Genomic DNA, 12,049 nt, shown 5'->3' with positions numbered 1-12,049 from the left:
AGCGCTTCCGTACACAAGCGAGAAATGCTTGAATTACAATATTAAAAATTATATATATATTTGGTATAAAGCCGACGAAAAATGTTCGATCGGATTAATGAAACTCATTAATAACTCGTTGAAATTAATAGAGGGCATTGTTATCGATGCACGTGTTTATCTATGTGCATTTCATTACAGAACACACACGTGTATTACGTAAGTAGTTAAATGATAGTGATAACAATCGCGAGGATAAATACATTAATAACGAATTAATTGAGTGAATATGAGTACCAAAATGAAGGGATTTCAATTTGCTATCGACCGAGGTGGGACTTTTACAGACATCTATGCACATTGTCCCAATGGAAATATTCGTGTGATGAAACTTTTATCTGTAGATCCAAATAATTACGAGGATGCTCCAACTGAAGGCATTAGAAGAATCATAGAACAGGTGAGATGAAGAAAAAATACATAAGACATCAACCCCATATTATAGTTTGTAATATGATAAACTTCTATTGCATGAATATTACTTTTAATCTATTTTATTGGAAATTTAATATGAGAAGATAAAGTTTTCTTTGAAATCATTTTTGAGTATTTGCTATAAGATGTAATTATCACAAACTTTCATCAGAAATTGTATAGGCAGTGACTGCAGTATTTTTATGTGTGAGATTGTGTCATATATTTATTTTTATTTTATTTTAGTAGGGTTTCGGTATGGCAGAAATATTGTAACTTCTTCAAAGTCTGGACTTGAGAATGTGATAATTTGCTTCGAGGTATTACGAAAAAGAAAGTTTTTAAACTCCATTTTACTACATACATACAAGAATTCCTTTGAAGATCTCTAATTGTCAATGTGGAAGATAACCGGAAGAAATAAAAAACTAAAATTTGTGCATAGAATGGAAGAGATTGCACGAACATAGATTTTGTAGTCACTGTATTTTGGTATAAATTTATGTTTTAGTGAAATTTTAATTAATATTTAAAATCTGTCATTCATTATATGTGATAAAATTATAAATCTGCTAGAACAATCATCTTAATAAATAAGAATATCTCAATTAGAGTTGAAAAAAAATTCTAAAATAAGTTATGTGCAAGTAAATTTACTAGCATTTTTGATATGGAATAAAAATGCTTGCAAAAATTTCTGACGATATATCTTAATTGTATAATTGGCAAATAGCTGCATCATGTATATGCTCTTTGCTGATTGCAATAGTTATAATATATATAATCATGTATTAGATTGATTTAATCATCAGTTACAAATGACTCTCTATTTACCTGTTATATTAAATGGATTCAAACTTGAGATGAATTTGATATATTTTCTATTTTTTTACATGATGGAGTAAAAATATATATGAATTCAGTGAAACTAATATAGCTTTGAATTTGTATTTGTTAAAATATCAATTATAAATTATAATAATAATTCATCTTAGAAAATTCAGAGATTTTTATTTCAAATCATATACAGCCAAACTATTTTAAATTCTTTTTGATATTTTGATTATATAGCTATTATTTTTTGAATTACAATTATAAAAGGCAATTTTTCACACAAATTATAAGCAGTGCCGGCCCGAGGCAAGTTTTATGATGGAGCGAGATCCTATTATGGCGCCCCTTTGGTCAGTAGTGTAGCAAACATAACTGGCGCTCGGGGCACGACACTTTATTGGCGCCCCCCTCCAGAAACACATATAGTTTGTCTTGAAGACCATTTGGGCGCCCCTCTGCGAGTGGCGCCCGGTGCTTGATACACCCCCTTGCTACACCACTGCCCTTGGTTGTCCCAAATTTATACCCTTTAATTTTCTTTACCACTGAGGCGCCCCCTAGGACTTAGCGCCTGGAGCGGCTGCTCCTTTTGCCCTATGGTAGGGCCGGCTCTGATTATAAGCATAAGCTCTTGTACTAACAAACACCAAAACTGGAATCCAATCAATTTAGCTCCAGTTTTTTACCATTTTTTAAAGTTTTAATATTAATATAAATAATTTCATAATTATATTGTTCAATGATTCAATTAAGGCAAAGTTTGTTTATTTCAATCTATTGTGTTGTATTTAGCCATATTCATAGCATCTTTTAAAACACATTGCAAGTGAACAAATACTATTTATTACATTCAGTGCCAAATATTCAAATGAGTGCCATTTACCTATCTGCTTTTGAATGAAAATAACTGCCATGCCACACTATACATTCTTCAAGGCAACATTGGAAACTGTTTATTACTTTTTGTACTGTAGCTACAAGAATAGTAATAACAGCATCTTTCAATTCCAAGATGGTGGCAGGACATGTTTGAAAGAATTCTTGCTTCAAGTACCTCCAAAAAAAGAAATCATTAGATGCTATCCCAATGACTGTAAACTCTCAATTCCGAAGAAGTAAATTGCATATTGTTCAAAACTGCTTGCATTCTATCTTGGACTTTTAAGTTCTTGTATGACTTGCAGTTTTTAAGGATGGAAGTAAGGTCCTGATTCAAGATTTTCCAGAATGTTTGAAATTTGCAAAGCCATTGCCAAGATTTGTTGGGCTTTGTGTAATTGCAGTTTGATTGATTGCAGCAGTTTCAATCATTATCAATGTCTGCACTGGCTTTTCACTCCATCTTGGTTTATGATTATAGGCACAGTAATGAATGGTGTGAGCATCTGGCATATATTCATGACAACCTAAGTTGAAGTGTTAACTGAATACACACTGTACAGCAACTACTATTTTGAAATAAGCCTTTACTGCAAAGATGTGTTGTTCTGTAGTTCATTTTTTCATGTTGAATGAAATGGCAGCTCAATGACAACAGAATGATGCATCCTCTTATAGGTGATGTCGCTAATGTCATTTGCTAATGTCACTGTAATTTACATATTAATACATACTATGAACTTGGTCTCACTCTGTATACAAATGCATTTAGTATTTGTATAGGGATTTATAGCCCATGGCTCTGAAGCTACACATGATACTTTGAGAATATTTCTGGCTTTCAGCTCCACCTGCTTACTCATATTTCTGGCTTTGCTCACTTACTATACAGAACATCTTGAGTGATAACATAGGCTGGCGAAATAATATGGTTTTGTGAAAAGTTTACTGTGAGCTATTCCACAGCCTATACATAGAAACATAACATAAAATTTTTTCAACTATGGTTGTTTAATTGACAGGATCAATTTTCTGGAGCTTAAAAATTTTTGTGGCAAGAAAGCTTTTTTCCATTGTACACAATTATTAATTAACAGTGTGAAAGCTGTACAGATGTACTTGTGACCAATAGATGTTCAGCTGTAGATGTAATGGAATGAAATGTGATTGTAGAGTAGGAAAATATGAAGAGAATATGAGAGAAACACACTTGAAATATGGCCCTCTTTAATGGAATTAATTTAAAATGAGGCTGTTATCAGAGAAGTCTATTAGAATGACCAATAAATAAAATCCAATTGAAAAAGATCCATTAAACTGGATCAAAAATGTTATTGGTTACTTTAAATAATAGCTGGAGCGTTATATTGTGTTCATTTTATTTATTTGTTTGTTTCTACAATTCTTTTTGTTATTTATTATAAAATAACTAAATATATAAAATATAAAATAAATTGGGAGTAAAAAAAAAGTTAAAAGTAAATAGAATGAAGAAGAAAATAAATTTAAAAATAGTATTAAATAAATAAAGCAATAGTGCTATAATATGCTTCTTATCTAGCCTTGGCATATTATAGCACTATTATATTGCTTTATATACTTGTGAGCACTCACAAGTATATAAAGCAATAATAATGAAAAGATGAAATTCCAGCACAAGAGAGTATAGTTTGTAATTAAAAGTCTGCCAAATATGCCATAATCTTAGAAAGGATTATTATACTTATTTTATTTAAAATGTTTATATTCTTATTGAATGACATCTCATTCTAAATATTTTTTCTCAATTTTTGTTTCTTTAAAAGTGATTATCATAATGCATGATTTATTATGGCCACATCTTAAAAGTAGATATCATTAACTACAATTGTATTATATTTAAAATTTAGTTTTTATTCACATATCCTCCATTTTTTTGGTATTGTGAAATTCTGTTAACCTGGCATCTGGTATGTTGACAAACCAGATAAGCCAGCATGTTGAGCTTATTGTTGGAGGATTATCAGTGCACTGGGTATGTGCAGGATTATGATTTTCATATAAAAACATTCAAAACATGCAGTTCTTTGAAAGGAGTGCAGATTTTCCTTTTAGAAATGACAAATTCTAAGATGATATGATGCAATTAGCTCACACATGATTTTTCTAAAGATTGTTTCAGACATTAGATCATAAGTTTAATATGAGAAGCAGAAATATTTAGCACACTTGGAATTGATAATTATCTCAGAAACAGCTATAGTACATGCTATGCACTCTGATAATTAGAGTATGTTTGTATTTATATGCAATAAAAGTGTACAAAGCACAAAGTAAGAATAGTATGTTCTTATTTTAAGCCAGTTAAGAATCAGAATAGCCTGGAAAAATTGAAATGGCATATTAAAAAATCATAAAAGGTTGTTTTTTTACAGCTTTATACATCATGTGTAAAACTGTGTCCATGAGATAGAAAAAACCAGAAAAACTTCCACTGTCCAATAATGCAGCATATTTGGTAACTTGGCACTGTGTCAGTCCTGACAATGCTGGATTAATGGAATATCATTGTAATTCAGTTTTTGTAATTAAATTAAATTTGTAATTTGTAAAATTGTAATTAAATTTTGAAAAACTGGCCTTTCTTGTAAAGAAAGATTACCAATCTTTGACTGAAACCAAAATTATATTCTTGAAGAATGATCTTTTTGTTACATTTTTGTTACATAAATGCTACTTAAAGACCTTTATTTCTTCTTGGCAACATGTCTGCATGGCAATTCGGAGTTTCGGGTTCGAGTCCTGCTCCGGGCTAATTCTTTTCTTTCAGTTTAATCTAAAAATTACTTAATTAAATTATAATTATTAAATTTAATATGAGATGGCATCTAACATCTCCCTCTAGGATCAAATTTATTAGAAATTTATAATTATTATCACCAATATATAGCCCGATGTTATATGACAGTTGATGTAGCTTTATTTCTTATTTTGAATTGCAAATAAATAGTTTTGGAGATTGAGCAAAGATTATTTTTGCATATGGAAATTGTTTAAAGTCAAAGTTTGTTTATAATTAATTCATATATTTTTTAAAATTCTTATTTATGTATATTATCAATTAATGATGATATAGATATATTTATAGTAGAGCAAAAAATAAATCAAATATTTGTCACAGATTTATTATACAATATACAGAAATTCTTACACCATACTACCTTCAAAGTAAACTCCTGTATCTACACTTTTTCTGCTAACATCATTTTTTGTGATATCTTTAATGACTTATGTCATTGCAGCTTTCAATCTGCTACTTGTTATCTGTATCCTTCAACTCTTTCATTTTTGGGATCAGATAAAAGTTTGTAGGAGCAAAATTAAGGGAATAAGGAGAATGGGAAAGTATGCATATGCCCTTCTTGGTCAGATGAAGTGACCAAGAACAATCAACATAAGCCAAGACTGAAGTACTATAACTACTGGAACCCTTAAATGTATCACAAAAAATAGCTTTTAATACTTTTTAACAAATGATATTGAACTTGTTGAAGATACTTACTTTGAATGAAGTCTTATTTGAGTATTTTCAATTTTAACAAAAAAAGTTTATATTAAAAATTTTATTTATTTTTATTCTACCATGTATTTTTGAAAGTTAGAAGATATTTTATGTCTTTATTTTGGTTTTCAGCATTATGATAAATAAAAATATGTCGTATAATTTTAATATTTAAAAATGATTTCGCAATAAGATAAAAACTAGCATAATCTTGAAATATAACATGATTTTGTGATTCATCTTTCACTTGATTTTAATCTGTAATATAGATGTTATGCAGATTATACTATATGCACTTAACATCATTTAATTATAATCCGTTTATTTACATTCATTATTTTATTTTAAATAAATAATAAATTTTTATTAGTTTTTAATGAGCAATTTTTAAAATATTATCAATAATAACGGAGATTTATTATAATGAACATCAAAATAATTATATAAATGATGTTTCAAAATACTTATTGTTAGGTCTATCAAATTATGTAACTATGCAGATCCTAAAAAATATATTTATGAAAATTACAAGTTAATAATATGTGTAAAACATCAGCATATAATTGTTATGTCATAAATTTAAAACAAATATCTAGTTAGTTAAAGTGGCATTGCCTGTAAAACTAAATTTTAGTTGCTTTATAACAGCCCTAAACAATGATTCTCATTAAAATGTAATAAAGATACTTTATTTTTTATTAAATATGTAATATTTTAATTATTTTAAAGTAAATTAATTTTTTCTTTGATGGAGAAATAATATAATCTTTCAATTCGATAATTCAATGATTTTTATTATTTTATTTTTAGGAAACAAATGAAAAAATATCTTCTTCTCTTGATATTGATGTATCTAAACTAGAATGGATTCGAATGGGAACAACAGTTGCAACAAATGCTTTATTAGAAAGAAAGGGAGAAAGAATGGCATTAGCTATAACAGCAGGATTTAGAGATTTACTTTTTATTGGAAATCAAGCTAGACCTAAAATATTTGACTTGGTATGAAAAATATATTATTATTTATTTTATTATTTTCTTTAATAAGCTAGTTTANTATATATATATATACCTCGCCGGGTGTTGCGTTAGCTGGCTGAGTGCCGCTATGGCCGTGGGCGAAGGAGTCGTCCCCAGTCAGTGATGTATTTAACCAAGTAAGGTTATATCTAAATCTAATATACTTCTGGAAGCGAAGACTAGCTCGAGGGTCTGGGTAGCGTAACTGGTAAGCGCGCCGCACGGCAAGCGGAGGCTGCGGGTTCGAGTCCCGCCCCGGGCCAGTTCTTTTATTCCAGAAGATTCTAAATTTATTTATTGATTTATTTATTTAATTTTAATTATTAATTTAATTAAGAGATGGCGCCTAACGTCTACCTCTAGTGTCAAATTACTTTATTCCAATCATTTAATTAGCCATATTATAGCCCGATATTTAGGCGATCGTTTGGTGTTGTAAGATTAAACTGAATTTTGTTTTAGTGGAAATTCAGTTATAGAGAGTTTAGACTGTAGAATATGGTTGTAATTGTTAAAGATTTAAAGAAATATCAAATAATTACTTTTCTGTCTTTAAATTAACAAACAATTATAGATGTTGGTGTGAAAATCTGATTCTCTTATGAGAATTCTAGGTAACAAATATGTCCTATAAATATCTTCTTTCATCATTATTTCTGTTATTTTTTCCGTTCTCACCCCATTGCCTGAGGAATAGACCCCGGACAGTGATAGAAACGATGCAATTCAATGACCTTCTTGACGGACGAAGTCGTCCGAGTCGACCGCGGAAGCTCCCCAGAGACCTGCAGTGTCCAGATTAACTACAAGAGGTCACCTACAAAGGTCGATTGTACAGCAAGAAACATTACCAAAAATGGTCAGTCATCTCCCCAGGTGATGACGAATTTAATACCTATTGGTCAAGAGATGTCTCTAATGTCGTCACCCATGACGGGGGAGACGATCATAAATAAAGAGAACTGTCAAAATCCCAGATTTCTCCCACACTAAAAGGGTAAAAAGGGGAATGATCCAATACCTCGACAGCGATTGTCGGGGAAGAAGCAACGAAGCGAACTCTTTCAGCCCTCTCCACCTCAGGATCTATGAATCTCATTATCGCCGCTCCATATGAGGTAAAGGACTTAGAATATTTCCCATTCTCTCGGTATACGCTGGAATTACTTTTCGAAGAGGTTAACCGAAGAACCCTCCAAGCGAAAACCACCAGGAAGAACTCTACAGTCAAAGAGCGACGGAGCAAACACCTTATACAGACTTAGCTGAATGAACAGAAGGGGACATCGCTCTACATAGCCTTCCAAGGGCACTTCGCTTAGAAGATGATGATCACAGAATGTTTGATCAATGCCCTATACGATGAGATCGTATCCTACGAGGTAAACCCTTGCCATAAATTAGCTCTCTCTCCAACGTGAGGTCTTTCTCAATCTTAGGCTTTAGGTTAGGTTAAAGTATAGAATAGATTTTTATTTTCTTTACGTGCGGGTTATACTTATTGTCTTTATGTATAATTTCTTATCTGTTTATTAAATGTGTTAGTTTATTTCTACCCATGTAATCAATTGGACACCTTGTCACGACTTCCAACTCCTCCCCACTCACTTATTTTTGCCCTCCTATGACATCCGACAACCGAGAGCAGGTCTTTCCAATCCATGCAGATTAAGTGGTCATTAGGGTTCACCCCAGTGGCCCCCTGCTACTCACATTGGCATCTATAATTGTTTTCTGCTGTAGTTTGTGAAAGTAATCATCACTTGTTTATATTAAATGAACTTAAATAGTTAAAGGTTAATATTAGGAATAATATCAAATTGATAAAAGCATTATCATAAGTGTTATTTATTCATTTTTTGATAATTAAGGCTGTATGTACTTATATTTAAAATGCATTATTAAATGAATTATTAAAAGTTTATTATTTTTTCTGTAATAAATTTTTCTAATGTCAATGTACGATTTATTATTGTATTAGGAAATCATTTGTCCTGAAGTGTTATATGAAGAAGTTGTTGAAGTGGAAGAAAGAGTTGTCTTTAAACAAGAAAAATGTGAACTTAATACTAAATCTCCCACAACTGTAGGAGTAACTGGTGAAGAAGTAATGTCAATATCTTTTCACACATAATAAATTAAACCAAATGTATGCAATAGTTAATAGATAGATATATAATTATATTCAGTAAGCACAATAGTTTTATTACATGCATAGCATGTAATGGAAATATAAAAAAAAAACAATCAATATATTACCATTGAAAATTTGAATTGGAAGGTGTATTGCATTATGGATTACCTTAAAAAATAAATCATCTAAATTTTAATTAACGCTTCAAAAAAATGTAATATATAATGGTAACAAACTATAGAATATTCAGAAAATATTAGATATTTAAACAGAATCCTCATAGCCATAAGTTTAAATTTATCTTTAAATGCTTAAATGATGAAATGCATGATATGATATATTAAGACTATCAATTAAAATATGATGTAAATATAATAATTCAAAAACGAAAATTTTATTTAATGTCAAAAATTTATTAATTTAATTTATGATAAATATTAAAAGCATTAACAGTTAATAATAAATTTAAAAGCCATTAAAATATTTCCTAAACTAGCAATATTGATGACAGTTAATTATGAGCTTTAAAATAATGATAATAATATTTAACAACAATGACATATTTGCTATAATTTTGTGATTATAAAAGCATGATCTTACATATGAGTGAAGAAAAGCATGTTCTTAAAGATGGCAAAATTGGCAGAATATTCTGCAAAGTACCTAAAAAAATTTCACTGTTTCTAAAAAACTTTTATAATATTGGAAGCTTTTTTATTTTTAATAATGATTATCACAGAGATGTCAATGAATAGTTACTACATGTAGATTAATTTACATTGATTGACACAGCAGTACAGTGCTCTTATAAGCCAAAACAAGCTGGCACACATGAGTTTGCTCTTATATGTGAGGTAAGCTCTTATAAGCCGAGCAGGATGTGTGTTTCAAAAACTTCAAAACAAGCTATTTTTACTTATAAAATACATACTCTTATTTGTATGGAAATAGTGTATATATTGATTTCTTGCAAAATAAAGATAAAAGTATCAGCTGCTTTCCCTACACAATTTTGCTGAAAATTACATTTCCGATAAAACTGTGTTGATAATTTTTGGTCCTCTATGAAAGTGTGAAATTATAACTACAACAAAAAGATTTGGTAAAAGTACTGTTGTGTTTTATCTATAAGAAATATCCCTTTTCTTTTAACAAAAAGAAATCCATATTGCATTGTGATTAATCATATTATAGAAAAAAATAGTATGATTAATGCAATATTAATCATACTATTTTTTCTATAATTTTATTAATAATTATTATATTTTATCATAATCAAATGTTGAAAATTTCTTTTTTAGATTGAAATTTGGTCTTCTGTTAATTCAGATATTGAAAAATTAAAACATGATTTACAACAAGTTCTTAATCGTGGTATTAAAAGTTTAGCAGTTGTTCTTGCACATTCCTATATGTAAGAGTTATAATTTTGCTTTAATTATTATATAATATAAATTTATAGTAATTTCATTAAAAATTTTGTTATTTCTAGTTATCAAGGACATGAAATTGCTGTTGGTGAATTGGCTAGAGCTATAGGATTTGAACACGTATCTCTTTCATGTCAAGTTATGCCTATGGTTAGAATGATTCCTCGTGGATATACAGGTAAAAATATATTTTAATTAATTTATAAAAAATTTTAGTTCAGAATTGTTGAAAAATATATCTTATATACAGCAGTATCTGCTTATTGTAATTATGAAGATTGTTATCAGTTGCTTAATGTTATCAGAGTTAGCATATCTCAAGAGATATTGAATAAGAATTTTAATTATTAGTTAAAATACACTATAAAACTTTGTGTATCATAATCAGAGCTATAATTATTATTATCTTCAAGTTAGTAAGCATTTTTAAGTTGTCTTTTTTATTATCAATCTCAACATGCAGCTGATAATGCATAATTATTATTAGTTATTGTTATGTCTTAATCATTGCAATTTGAAATTATTAATGTTTAATCATTAATTTCTTGCTGTATATTAATTGCTGACATTTGTTATTTCAATTATAAACTAGCTATTAAAGACAGTATTAAAAACAATGGATGAATTACTATTAATTAATAATAAATATTATTTTTTATACTCCTATTTAATAAATCTTCAAATTATGGATATTTTTATTGTTTTAGTATGTTCTTTTAACGTTGGAATCAATAGAACCAGAATTTCAAATTAATTGTAGTTTTATTTCCTTAATGTTATCATTTATTTATCATCATCGCTAGATACAAATCGTAAAGTGATTAGACAAATAGATTTTACTTTAATTTTATTTTATGCAAATACCTCTTATATTGATAATATCTAATTAGAAGTTTTATTTGTCACACACAAAAAATATAATTTTTAAAAGTATGACTTTTGTACAGTGGGTGATTGGTTATCAAACAGTTTGGACTGCAAACAAATCAGACAACGAACACTTTCGCAAAAGATTTTTATGTTCAAACAAACACATGTTTGGATAATGAACACCTGATAGAACAAACACAAGAAGAAGCAATGCTGCGTTTAAGATTTGTAAAACTATATTTTAATGGCATCTATAAATGGTTTATGGAATGAGACTTTCACAGTTGTATACATAACACTTTTTGCACTAGTTAATTTCTGTTCAGTGAATTTTTGTAAGTGCTTTTCTGAACTTTTTATTTAAAAAACTGATAATATTATGGGGCATAAAAAGAGTGGAATATCAAGAACTGTGTTCACTATAGAAACTAAGTAAGAGATAATAGCGAAGGATGGACAGATGTCTGATATTGTAGACCAGCGTTTCTCAAAGTGGGCGATAACGCCCCCTTGTGGGCGCTGGAGGCTTTCAGGGGGGCAGTAGAAGGCTCAAAGAGAATTGGGGGGCGTTAAGGAAATATAGAGGGGCGACGGCAGACAAATTCTATATATAAAAATTCGATGGAATATATATAAAATGTTGACATTTTATATATTTTTTATTTTTTATTGAAGGTCACAACTTGAATATTTCTAACACATTGACTTTTATTTTAGCTCAGCGTTTCTCAAAGTAAGCAATAACGCCCCCTTCTGGGCGATGAATAGATCTAGGGGGCGCTGGAGGCAGGGTATTGAACGGTGACCAAAGGTAAAATTGGGGCTGATCAGAGGAAACATTGCATTTAATGGTTTCCAGATGATGAGAACAATGTACAGTAAGGGCAC

The sequence above is a fragment of the Centruroides sculpturatus genome, unplaced genomic scaffold (assembly GCF_000671375.1).
Source record: "Centruroides sculpturatus isolate CEXI.00-Female unplaced genomic scaffold, Cexi_2.0 scaffold103, whole genome shotgun sequence".
Lineage (NCBI taxonomy): Eukaryota > Metazoa > Arthropoda > Arachnida > Scorpiones > Buthidae > Centruroides > Centruroides sculpturatus.
This window is presented reverse-complemented; position numbering follows the sequence as displayed.